The following is a 12272-nucleotide window of genomic DNA, read 5'->3' on the forward strand; positions in this document are numbered from 1 at the left end:
CATTGAAATCGAGCCGGCCGAGTCATTACCGAGTCGGAGTCCGAGTCGGAGTCGATCCTCGGCCGAGTCCGAGTCCGAGTCCGAGTTGTAAAACATTGGTTGAAATTGACCTCTAAAATGCTTGGTCAATTTCCAATCAACTTGTCCTCGAACGGTTTGAAGAATTAGCCGTTGAATAGCCCCAAAAGTACAGTCAATTTGCAGATTTCTGAAGTCAACTTGCAGCCCTAAACTAGGGAAGTCAACACCGGTCAAACCAGAGGTTAGATCACCTCGGTTTTCGTGCCAAAATTGCGGCCTGCCTAGGAGAGGTAGCCACACCCAATCTGCACCTCTGGATGGTCAACGTTGGTCAAAGATATGACTTGCTACCCTAGCGTCCTTCTTTCTGTGTCTTCCTTGCCCTAGGACGTCTTCCTTTCAGCCACACGTGTGAGAGAGAGAGAGGCCGAGTGAATGAAGTGTCCAAATGAGGAGGAGGCACCTTGTATTTATATGCAAACGTTGAGGATGAATAGATGTGACTGTTGGGCTTCTGAGCCTACATAAGTTTGTTGGCTGACCTTGACAATTTGTCCTGATGATGGACCCCCTTTGGGGTTTGAAACGTTGGCAGAATGAACTGAAAACTGTGGATAATCCGGATCATGAAACTACAAAAATTCATATCTCCATAAATACTCATCGGAATTGGATGATCTTTAGATCAATCCTACACCTCTCGACGAGAGGAATCTAGGAAAAATATAAGCATCCATAAATAAGGTGACCCACATGGAGATTGGCCCTAATTGCCAATTTTAACAGTTTCCCAAGGCAAAATTCTGGTTTCTACTGTGCATGGCTATTCTATTGTGATATTTACTATTTCTGTTGCATTTTTAGTTGAATTTATTGAGTGTACTTGCTTAATGATGTTCTTGGGTGTGGTAAAGTAATATCATATATCACTGGAAGTAATTATCGGTTGCAAAAAATTGTGCTTGTCTAATTAACACCAAAAATTCAACATGGGATGAGAGCCAAGGTGAAGAAAGGCCATTAAGTTCACCCCCTTGAAGACACCTATTCTACAATCTGATCTGTGACCAGATACTTTGACCAAAAGGCAAGATATCTCAACCCTAGGATGATGAGGGAGAAGCCAAGTATAAGAAAAATTGGGCCTGCTCTCCAGAGCCAGAGGGAGCTAAGGAGAAAGCCTCCCTCACCTACTTTTAGGTATAAAGCAATAAATTCCAATGATGAGATTCACAAGTGGTCAATGATCTTCAAAGGTTTGAGATGATATGATGGCATGCTGTAATGGATCAATGTCAATTTTTTTTTCAAGGGACAATGATTGGTTCCATGACTATAGCAGGATAATTTGCACATGACAAGTTTGTTGGACTTGCAAAGGGTGTTGATGAAATTTGAAAGTCTTAGGGTTTGTAAACCCTAGAAGTCTAGAAGGATATGACTTGTATTGAAGTATTGGTCCTAAGGGTTTGTGAAACCCTAGAACGAGACCTAGAGTGCCAAATGCCAGTGGAGTTTGTACTTGGTTCATCTTCCTGTTAGCATGAAGATGTCTTAGCTTGTAGTTGAGCCTTTGATATGGCTGGATAACTCGAGGACGAAGAAACCATAGCTTATACAATTCATGCAAGGAAGGAAAGGAAAGGAAAATGCATTAGTAGCTGATAATGAGGACGAGAATGAGCATTTATAGCTTGATGAGATTACAAATGGATTTCAATGATTTTGGCAAGACTGAAAGGATCAAGAGGGAGTTGACAATTCCCTACAATCCTCAGATCAAAAGATAAGTACTTCATATCCTTCTTCCTTGATTATTAGTACTTTATTTTGGTTAGCCTCTTGCCTTTGTATCTTTTGCTTGGTTATAATAATTTCTTCCATGGTGTCCTAATGAGGTTTGCAAGTACATCGTGAAGGTTGCCAAGGCAATGATTCTGCCAACAGATGGAAGCATCAGGACGAACGAAGCAAAGTTTGTGGCAAGCAGAGTCTTCGAAGATCGAGCATAAACTTCGGAAGGGTGATTTGTGTTCGAGAAGGAGAAATTGTACAAACATCTAAATCGTGCCAGATGATCGAAAAAGCTTCTAGTTTAGAGGGAGTAGACAGTTAGCTAGAGTAGAAGGATGTAGCCTACTGGAGATCCAAAGGGTCTCACATGGATATTGATGATGAGGAGCATGAGGCTTCCAAGCATGTGGGTTCAGGGCCTTATGTGCTTGTGGAACATCCTTTACATCAGGAGCCAAAAGGGCCTACTCAGCTAGTGAACCCACCTAGGGTCGTTGTAGCTGCAATATACATTGCAAGATGCATAGGGGCATGCAACTTCCCGTGGCACTTTCAGAGAAACCAAACGTTCTAAGAAGTGCTTAGGCTATGCAATAAAGTTGAGTCACAACATTGGCTTTGAGCCATCCAACTATGAGGAGGCAACAGGATTACGAGTTTGGAAGGATGCCATGATGGAGGAATATCAATCGATCATGAAGAATGATGTGTGGGAAATTGTGTCGAGACCTAAGGGGAAGTCAGTGGTGACTTCCAAGTGGATCTACAAGATCAAGCATGCGGTAGATGGCAACATAGAGAAGTACAAAGCAAGGTTCGTAGCAAGAGGTTTCCCATAGAAGGAGGGAGGGAACTATGCAGAGACATTTGCTCCAGTTGCCAGGTATACATCTGCTAGAACTATTGTTTCTATTGCTTCTATTATGGGTTAGAAATTTCATCAAATGGATGTGAAAACCACTTTCCTTAATGGAGTGATTGAGGAAGAAGTGTACATAGAGAAACCTCAGGGCTTTGAGGTACATGAGAAGGAGTCTCATGTTTGCAGACTGAAGAAGGCTTTGTATTGACACAAGCATGCACCTCAGACTTTGTATTCTTGGATTGATGGATACTTGATGAGTCTTAGTCTCACCAAGAGTGATGCCGATCCCAACCTTTACTACAAGGTTGTTAAATGTGAACCTGCGATCTTGTTGTATATGGTGATGACTCCTTTTTGACAAGAGCATAAAATCTCATTGATCAGTGCAAGAAAGAGCCAACCTCTGAGTTCATGAAGGATATAGGTTTGATGCATTGCTTCTTGGGATTAGAAGTGTGGCAGCAGTTGGGTGAGATCTTCCTTGGTCAAGGGAAGTATATTAATATGATCCTTCAGAGATTTGGGATGATGGACTGCAAATCCATGGCCACTCCCATGGTAACCAATTTGAAGAAGCTGAGAGTATCTGACTCAGATTTGGTGGATCCCTTTATATATCGACAATTGATTGGATCCTTGATATATCTGGTTAAAACCAACCTAATATTTGCTTTACAGTGAACACTCTGAGCCAATAGGCATGTACACTGGATTGCGACAAAGCATGTATTGAGATATCTGCGTGGTATAGTCAGTTATGGATTGAGATATGTCTCAAATGGTGAAGTACAACTGCAGGATACACAAATTTCTATTGGGTAGGAAGTACCGAGGACAGGAAGAGCACATCAAAATGTTGCTTCAGCTTGGGTTTCACTATGATATCCTGGATCAGCAGGAAGCAGACATCTGTCGCACTCAACACTGCAGAGGTTGAGTATATTGCAGTTAGTTTGGCGAGTTGTGAAGCAGTATGGCTTCGAAAGTTGCTCGCAAGGGTGGTTGATCAGGTGTTGGAGACGATGGTGATATGTTGTGGCAATCAAAGTTGTGTGAAGCTTTTAGAAAATCCAGTTTTCCATGACAGGCAGTAGCTGTTAATTTTCTTGAAACTCTGCAACTAAGTTGCACGAAACGGGGAAACAAAAACGAGTTTCCGAAACGGGAAGCGATACGAAACGGGACCTCCCCAAATTTAGGAAACGGGGAAACGCGAATATATATATATATATATATATACATGTATATATATTAAAAATATTTAAAAATTATTATATATATGTGCAATCATAAAGCATTAATGATACATTATAATTTATTACATTTAAACATTAAGATTAACTTTACATCACATTTACTCATGAGTCATGAATGATCACATAATGAAAATAAAAATATAGGAAAATCCAAAAGCAACCTTTATTATATATCCAAGGGCAAAATCTCAAAATCAGCCTTTATTTATATTAGTATATGAGGCTGCAGGTACAATAAAGACTATAAGGCTGCAAGAACCATAGAGACAAAAGACTAATCCTCATCATAACAATCCTCATCAAAAATAGAAGCAGCACAATGCTCAACATTGGATGGTGGTGCTGAAGAAGATGATGCACCAATTCTACTTCGAGATTCGGCCTCAATATTCAGGGCAGCAAGAGAGAGCTCCAAATCAGGATTTTCTGCATCCACATCCCATTCTTTAGAAGGACCACTGTTGTATTTTGGACCCCTACGAGATGCAAGGCGAAGGTTGGAGTGCACATAAACAAGATCCTCTGCTTTCTGTGAGCCCAACCTATTGCGCTTCACAGAATGAATAAAACCATAAGTGCTCCAATTCCTTTCTGCTGATGAAGAGCTTTCCACTTGTGAAAGAATACGAATGGCAAGGTTTTGCAAATGTACACTATTTGCTCCATGACAAATCCACCACCTAACTAGATTCATGGTGCTTCTCTCCTCCAAAGCTGATATATCTGCATAATCATCTATTCCTGCAGCAAAACTGGCAAATTCCTCCTTTACCTCCCTATGTAGATGAGAAGGAAACATTCTCATAAGGGCCTTTTTCACCCCATTAGCCACCTCTCTATCCTTATGGGGTGCCTTCCTCTTCCCATTGCTTTGAGCAATAAGCTCCTCATCATAAAATTTGGGGTTCAAAGCATGTGCTAAAGTGTGCAATGGAGTATTGAAATTGTTCCACCTATCAACAATGATTTTCTTGATCAAACCAGCAAAATGATCATCAACAAACAAAAGTTGTGGAGACTCTTGCGAAATGATTTCCATAGTTTTCTCAACCATGGAATCCATGCCATCATATACCTCTCCCAAGAAAGGTTGTTCAGTATCAGCACTCCGGAGAAGCTCAAATGCAGGGGTTGTGAACTTTAGCAAGAAATCTACCTTGCTCCACCAATCCTCATCAAGGCACAATCTACGCACCATAGATCCCCGCTCTGAATCTGCTTGTCTCCACTCAATCCAAAGTTGACTCACCACCATAGAAACTAATGCATGCTTAACCTCAACAAGGCGGCGCAACATCACGAAGTTTGAGGCATATCTTGTCTCAACAACTTTTAACAACTCCAATTTGGAGTACTCTCAAAATATGGCCTGAGACTGGTGGTGGTTGGTGATGAATTTGATAATCTCCCTTGCTTCCCCTGTGAGTTCCTTTATCCAGGAAACATTGTTGTCGATCTCCTCTAAGATCAGATTCAGATTATGGACAATGCATGGTGTCCAAAAGATGTGGTCATACCTCCCCTCAATAATTAAACCTGAAGCTTTGCAAACTGGTGCATTATCCATGATAACTTGCACCACCTTGTTAGGCCCTATTTGTTCAATAGCTTTTATAATAACATCAGCAATGAACTGTGCATCTTTCACCTCTCCTGAGCAGTCTTCTGCCTTGATAAACATTGCTCCTTTGGGGGAAGTGGCAATGATATTTATCAATGGTCTGCGCCTTATATCTGTCCAACCATCTGAGACTATGGTAACCCCAGAGCTACTCCAGGAAGAACAAATTGGAGCTAAAATTTCCTCCACAAGGTCCTTCTCATTTTTAAGAAGCTGGGTTCTGACTTTCTCATAGTTGGGCCCCTTGTACCCTTGAGGAGCTTTGTTAACTGCCTTTATCATATCTTGCCAGTAAGGAGAGCGAACAACATTGAAGGGGATACCACATGCATAAATGCACCTAGCCACTCTGGAATCAGTTTCTTCTCTTGCTTGCACATTCACCAATCTAGCAATTCTGCTATCCTGAATTGAAGGGGATGCCCCTGGGCCTCTGGTATTTTTGGGTGCTGGTTGTTCATGTTGTTGAGTGTGACCAGCTCTCCTCTTTCTTGCTTCAGCTACAATCCTTGGCTCAATGTTAGATGGAGCTTGAGTAGGGTCATCATGCCTTCTCTTAGTACCATCCGCCTCATCTTGCTCTTTTTGATATGCCCTCCTTGCCAATGGATCTGCTGTTTTTGTGCAACCTGAAACCCCCTGTCCTCCTCCATGCAATAGATATGCCTTCACTCTTGGGTAGGAGCCCTTGTACGTATTATTGCAAAGATTGCATCGCCATTCCCATGAGCCACCACCTCCACATCTTTGAAGCTTCGTCACATGCCTCCAAAGAGGATAATATTCAGCCCTTAGGTTGGCCCTAGGGCTTGAACTTGCAGCTGCACTTTGGCTAGAAGCCATTGCTGCAAAAATAAATTTAAAAATCAAATCTATAAATAAAAACGTCTTTCTTTTTCCTGGCTGCATAAACCCTAGAAAAATTGAAGAAATAGTAAGAAAAAACTAACAAAATGAATGTTGCTTACCCAAATTAATTTTCTGTGGCTGAAACTACCCTAAAATGCCAGAAAAGAGGAGAAATATGGCTGTGGTGCCTTCCTCTTCCCATTGCTTTGAGCAATAAGCTCTTCATCATAAAATTTGGGGTTCAAAGCATGTGCTAAAGTGTGCAATGGAGTATTGAAATTGTTCCACCTATCAACAATGATTTTCTTGATCAAACCAGCAAAATGATCATCAACAAACAAAAGTTGTGGAGACTCTTGCGAAATGATTTCCATAGTTTTCTCAACCATGGAATCCATGCCATCATATACCTCTCCCAAGAAAGGTTGGTCAGTATCAGCACTCCGGAGAAGCTCAAATGCAAGGGTTGTGAACTTTAGCAAGAAATCTACCTTGCTCCACCAATCCTCATCAAGGCACAATCTACGCACCATAGATCCCCGCTCTGAATCTGCTTGTCTCCACTCAATCCAAAGTTGACTCACCACCATAGAAACTAATGCATGCTTAACCTCAACAAGGCAGCACAACATCACGAAGTTTGAGGCATATCTTGTCTTAGCAACTTTTAACAACTCCAATTTGGAGTACTCTCGAAATATGGCCTGAGACTGGTGGTGGTTGGTGATGAATTTGATAATCTCCCTTGCTTCCCCTATGAGTTCCTTTATCCAGGAAACTTTGTTGTCGATCTCCTCTAAGATCAGATTCAGATTATGGACAATGCATGGTGTCCAAAAGATGTGGTCATACCTCCCCTCAATAATTAAACCTGCAGCTTTGCAAACTGGTGCATTATCCGTGATAACTTGCACCACCTTGTTAGGCCCTATTTGTTCAATAGCTTTTATAATAACATTAGCAATGAACTGTGCATCTTTCACCTCTCCTGAGCAGTCTTCTGCCTTGATAAACATTGCTCCTTTGGGGGAAGTGGCAATGATATTTATCCAGTGTTCCACGGGGACTCGCCCCCCGCCCTAGGGGTCTAGTTTCCTCGCTCCCCCGCACTCCGGGGACTTGGGGACGAGTAGGGGATGTTTCCCCACGCTCCCAAAATGGAGGAAACTCAGGGGGACGTGCCAGGGAAACGTTTCCCTTCCCTGAGGGGGTGTTTCCGAAAAGGGGGATGTGGGGGGACGTGGGGAGGCGTGGGGGGGCGAGAGGGGACGAGGGGGGACGAGAGGGGACGTGGGGGGACGAGGGGGGACATGGCACACTTTTCATGCATTAAAAACCATTTTAAATTTTTAATTAACTAAACGCTAGACTTAATCTTTAATTAAGAGTTAATTAACGTTTAGGGTTTTGGAAAATCGTTGTTTCATGTTATAAAACCGGCACCCTGAACCATGAATAACACACTCACAGCGGCACAGCCTTTGCAAGTTCGCTGAGCGCTCCACTCACAGCGTTGGATTTCATTGTTTGGATTCATCATTCCAGAGGGAGCTGATTTCATCTCATGTGAATATCTAACAGCCAACTGGCATACTTGAGTAAGGCCAGGTATTCATATATACATAAGAATTTTAAATTCAATTCAATTTATCTAAAATATATATTTGCACATATGATCACTTTATTCTGTTTTTCTTTGTTGAACTTGCGGCAAATATCTAACTTCTCCAAGTTAAGGTCTCGTCTGTACTGGTTGATGTTTATCGAGGCTCTTTCTGAACAGAAGATTTGCAAGGTGGAGTAAAGCCCAACTTTCATATTTTCAGATTTGCAAATTTGCGGGTGTTTCAAAGATATAATATAATTCTGCATAAACGCTGACCATATTCTGTTTGTGCACTCTATCTCTCTCTCTCTCTAGGTGAAGTGAGGGCCCATTATTAGGTTGCCTTCATGAAAATAGATCCATAATATATCATGTTGCGTTTCATTTCTTGCTGGAAATAAAAATCATATGCTTATTTCTCTCTCTCCAGTTGAAGCGAGGGTCCTTATTTGGTTGGCTTCATGAAAAGAGATCCATAGTATATCATGTTACTTTTCATTTCGTGCTGGAAATAAAATCATATGCTTATTTCTCTCTCCAGGTGAAGTGAGGACCCATATTAGGTTGGCTTCATGAAAAGATATCCATAATATATCATGTTACTTTTCATTTCTTGTCGGAAATAAAAATCATATGCATATTCTGAGTGAATCATTTCACATCGACAATGGTCAGAGTGGACAAACTAGGGATCCACAATGGGAGAAGCACTGTACAAGTATTCTAAATACTAAAAAAGCTATGTTACAGTTCAGAACATCTCAGGCTCCCTAGAAGGTTTTATGGTGCAGTCAGGCTATATTCGAACAAGATAATTATAATAAATTGGAGATTTATATGTTTTACGCTTTTAGTTTTAATCATGTCCATATTTATCTACTACTAACTATTTGTCTTGTGATGATGTTAAAGATTGAAGTTTATATTGAATGAAACATATCATTGCAGTTAGATATTGGAAGCTCAGTGTAATGTTCATTTCAAATTAAAGAAAGTTTCTACAGCTGCAAAATGTGGCTTTTTCAGGGTAATTTCAGCCGTGCCTAATAATATAAAATTGTTTTCTATAAAAATTTAGAGCATATGGGAGCCTTTAGCATTTGGAATTTTTGCCAATGATGACTCTTGATGTATCAAACTTGACTTTAATCTTTTATAAATTTGGATAATGTCAAATGATATTCATATCAATGATCATGCTTTGCAGCTTTTCAATTCAAACCAAATTGTCATAGTGGAGTCAATTAATAAATTATATTTTATATTTATAAATTTTTAAGACCCTGACGCTCCCCCACGTTTCCTAAAAAATGGTAGGGAGCTTTTGCATAGCCCGCTCCTACACCCCCTCGCTCCCTCGCCCCCTCGTCCCGGAACCTTGGTGGAACATTGTATTTATCAATGGTCTGCGCCTTATATCTGTCCAACCATCTGAGACTATGGTAACCCCAAAGCTACTCCAGGAAGAACAAATTGGAGCTAAAATCTCCTCCACAAGGTCCTTCTCATTTTTAAGAAGCTGGGTTCTGACTTTCTCATAGTTGGGCCCCTTGTACCCTTGAGGAGCTTTGTTAACTGCCCTTATCATATCTTGCCAGTAAGGAGAGCGAACAACATTGAATGGGATACCACATGCATAAATGCACCTAGCCACTCTGGAATCAGTGTCTTCTCTTGCTTGCACATTCACCAATCTAGCAATTCTGCTATCCTGAACTGAAGGGGATACCCCTGGGTCTCTGGTATTTTTGGGTGCTGGTTGTTCATGTTGTTGAGTGTGACCAGCTCTCCTCTTTCTTGCTTCAGCTACAATCCTTGGCTCAATGTTAGATGGAGCTTGAGCAAGGTCATCATGCCTTCTCTTAGTACCATCCGCCTCATCTTGCTCTCTTTGATATGCCCTCCTTGCCAATGGATCTGTTGTTTTTGTGCAACCTGAAACCCCCTGTCCTCCTCCATGCAATAGATGTGCCTTCACTCTTGGGTAGGATCCCTTGTACGTATTATTGCAAAGATTGCATCGCCATTCCCATGAGCCACCACCTCCACATCTTTGAAGCTTCGTCACATGCCTCCAAAGAGGATAATATTCATCCCTTGGGTTGGCCCTAGGGCTTGAATTTGTAGCTGCACTTTGGCTGGAAGCCATTGCTGCAAAAATAAATTTAAAAAACAAATCTATAAATAAAAAACGTCTTTCATATTTATCGCTGCATAAACCCTAGAAAAATTGAAGAAATAGTAAGAAAAAACTAACAAAATGAATGTGGCTTACCCAAATTAATTTTCTATGGTTGAAACTACCCTAAAATGCCAGAAAAGAGGAGAAATATGGTTGTAGCTAAGCCAAATCTGCTGCAAAAATAAATTTAAAAAACAAATCCATAGATAAAAAACGTTTTTCATATTTCTGGCTGCATAAACCCTAGAAAAATTGAAGAAATAGTAAGAAAAAACTAACAAAATGAATGTGGCTTACCCAAATTAATTTTTTGTGGCTGAAACTACCCCAAAATGCCAGAAAAGAGAAGAGAAATATGGTTGTAGCTGAGCCAAATCTGCTACTGCTGAAATCTCTTTCTCTTGCTGCTGAAATCTCTTTCTCCTGCTGCTGAAATCTACTTTGCTCACTGCTCAAAACACCCTAGCTTAAACAACTGCCAGTCTCCAAGATAAACGACTTGCTGAATAGTGTGATGAGAGAATGAGACAAACTTCTCTTTTATAAGTTTAGACAGGCTTCTAGAACTCACTAGATAACCTAAAAAAATTTAAAAACAAATTAAAAAAAACACAAGTTAGCTGGGAAACGTGGGCTGTACGGCCGTGAAACGCGTTTCCGGCCGTACTGGCCACGTTTCCGTTTCGGGAAACGTGGCAGTACGGCCGGAAACGCGTTTCACGGCCGTACCAAACGCGTTTCCGCGTTTCGTCCCAGTTTCCGGCCGGAAACGGACCTCCCCCCCACGTTTCCTGCAACATAGATTAGAGTGTTATCATTAATATATGGGATGGAAACTGATTGATAATTTTATGAATCAGCGTCTTTAGAAATGGAAATCAGACAAACCCCACACCAGCCAAATGTATCGGAAGCCAGACATGCCAAATTGCATCAAACCATATATGCCAACCACTAAAAAGTAGAGCAGTTCAAGAGATTCCATATTGCACTTCAACACTCTATTCACTGATCTTCAAATGACAAAGATGCCAACCATGTTGACTGTCTAACTCACATACCAACACCCAACAAACACTATCTAATGCATAGCCTTTGAGGGAGAGAGGCACACTCACTGTACAGACCCATATGATCTCAAAAGGGATGCGTTCACAGCATCTAACCTCACTTGGGATCACTTTGCTTTGTACAGCTTAAACAACGTGAAATACACAACATGCAAGCTAGCTTTGCAATGCCAACAATCTCCTTCAATTCAGTTTTTTTTCTTATTGTATTGATTCTTGCATTCAGATTTAGAAACTCAAATATTTATTTGCAATGATTGGCATTACAAAGTTGTTGCCATTTTTCAATTGCTCGTGGGGAATGAAATTCTCAGTAAACTCCACATAACTACAACTAGGAAATATTCCTTAGCACCAATGAGACACTCAGAACAGCATACTAATCGTAAATAAGAGCAGCATATTAATCACATATAAGAGAATCTTTACCACAAATAAAATCAATCACATAATGGGCACAGATTTTACCCTATAAACCCAAATGCAAAAACCAGCTTCGAATGGTTGTTCATTTTTCATTTTGGCAATCTCTGGTTACAATGCAACTCATGACTCGCTGTGCATACACCCCTCCTTGGCCAAAGGACCTTTTGAGAGTGACACTATAGGAAGAAATAGGGAGAACTGGGATAATGGGAAAGCCAACAGGTCGAACCTTGCACTTCAACATTCAGTTCACTGATCTTCAAATGACAAAGATGCCAACCATTTTCACCGTCTAACTCACATACCAATGCCCAACAAACACTATCTAATGCATAGCCTTCGAGGGAGAGAGGCACACTCCCTGTACAGACCCATATGATCTCAAAAGGGATGCATTCACAGTGTCTAGCATCACTTGGGGTCACTTTGCTTTGTATAGCTTAAACAACGTGAAATACACAACATGCAGGTTGGCTTTGGAATGCCAACAATCTCCTTCAATTCGGGTTTTTTTTCTTATTGTATTGATTCTTGCAATCAGATTTAGAAACTCAAATATTTATTTGCAATGATGGGCATTAC

The 12272-nt window shown here is 40.9% G+C and overlaps 1 protein-coding gene across 1 annotated transcript in view; it reads right to left on the reverse strand.

The window, feature by feature from the left end:
* Positions 1-12272, reverse strand: part of LOC149263749 (uncharacterized) — a 145279-nt gene that overhangs the window by 71005 nt on the left and 62002 nt on the right.

The sequence above is a fragment of the Pinus tabuliformis genome, chromosome 6, assembly GCF_031772625.1.
Source record: "Pinus tabuliformis cultivar Carrire ecotype Pingquan chromosome 6, CPIR1, whole genome shotgun sequence".
Taxonomy (NCBI): Eukaryota; Viridiplantae; Streptophyta; class Pinopsida; order Pinales; family Pinaceae; genus Pinus; species Pinus tabuliformis.